The sequence below is a fragment of the Oncorhynchus gorbuscha genome, linkage group LG12 (assembly GCF_021184085.1).
Source record: "Oncorhynchus gorbuscha isolate QuinsamMale2020 ecotype Even-year linkage group LG12, OgorEven_v1.0, whole genome shotgun sequence".
NCBI classification, from domain to species: domain Eukaryota; kingdom Metazoa; phylum Chordata; class Actinopteri; order Salmoniformes; family Salmonidae; genus Oncorhynchus; species Oncorhynchus gorbuscha.
In genome coordinates, this window is record NC_060184.1 from 19,521,788 (window position 1) to 19,523,077 (window position 1,290).

General features: G+C 37.8%; 1 protein-coding gene across 3 annotated transcripts in view; it reads right to left on the bottom strand.

Moving 5' to 3' along the window:
* LOC123990663 (mitogen-activated protein kinase kinase kinase 7-like) overlaps positions 1 to 955 on the bottom strand; it is a 28,087-nt gene extending 27,132 nt beyond the window's left edge. For 2 of the 3 annotated variants that reach the window (XM_046291395.1, XM_046291391.1), the window contains exon 1: positions 1 to 952. This exon is cut by the window's left edge and continues 157 nt beyond it. The gene's annotated coding sequence lies outside the window, so the exon portion shown is untranslated. The other variant, XM_046291394.1, reaches the window with a different exon arrangement.
* Between the last annotated feature and the right edge of the window lie 335 nt (positions 956 to 1,290).

Consider the following 1,290-nt stretch of genomic DNA (forward strand, 5'->3'; position numbering starts at 1 on the left):
GAATAAAAATAATCTTACATGACAACTTGCCAAACACTGGCGGACCTAAAACGGAAATATATCTAGTTTAAGAACTGGAACTCGCAAGCTGTGTTTACTGGCTAGCTAGCTCAGTCCAACATAGCCAACTGGTAACTGAGCTAGCTAGTAAGGTAGTTTGCTAACGTTAGTTAAAAAGTCGATTAACAATGGCTAGTAGTAGCCACAATTTGAAAACAGCAACTTTCAATTGCCACATCAGGGACGTCAATGACGTTGGTTGACAAAAGTAGTTCAGCAAGTTAGCTAGCTGGCGAGCAAGCTATATCTGACACTTTTGGAGTCACTTGACTAGGCCGATTGCTGGCCTAATCACGCCAGCCCTTCGCCGCCGAAGACCGTGCACCACCGGTGTAGTGGCTCGAGACATGGGGTGATTGATTTCCTCAACATTTAAAACTCAAACAATCAAAGTCTCCACCGTTTTTCCCTGCGTTTTTCTAAACATCTGACTCGCGTACATAACTTTATAATTACGACTTTGCTTCCATTATAAACTACTTTTATTTTATTCCGCAGTTGTTACAGGCAGCAGCTCCAGAAAGGGTGTGCTCCCCTGAATTCTGCCCCACCAGCTTTGTGTCCCGAATGGCATGCAGATGCAACTTTGTAAGTAGAGAAGCTATAATAAAAATGATGCGAGGTTATTGTTAACCATATTACAATGTATGTATGTCCCTATAAGTAACGTTATTAGCCTCTTAAATGTCAACAGTATACGTAGCCTATAGTGTAAAGAGTACTTAAGGTATCTATACTTTACTTTTTATATTTTTGACAACTTTTACTTCACTACACAATGTACGTTTTACTCCAAACATTTCCCTGACACCCAAAAGTAGGCTACTCGTTACATTTTAGGACAGGAAATTGGTCTAATTCACGCATTTAGCAAGAGAACATCCCTACTGCCTCTAATCTGGCGGACTCACTGAACACAAATGCTGAAGTGTGACCCTGGTTATCAATTAAGCAAAAAAAAAAAAACAATTGTGCCTTCTGGTTTGCTTAAAGTATTTATTTTTACTTTTAATTTTGATACATTAGTATATTTTTGCAATTACATTTAACTTTGAAACTTAAGTATATTTAAAACCAAATACTTTTAGACTTTTACTTAAGTTTTTACTTAAGTAGTATTTTACTGGCTGACTTTTACTTGAGTAATCTTTACTTTTACTCAAGTATGACAATTGGGTACTTTTCCCACCATTGGTAGCCTACAGTTGAAAAACGCAAGTGACTGTGACT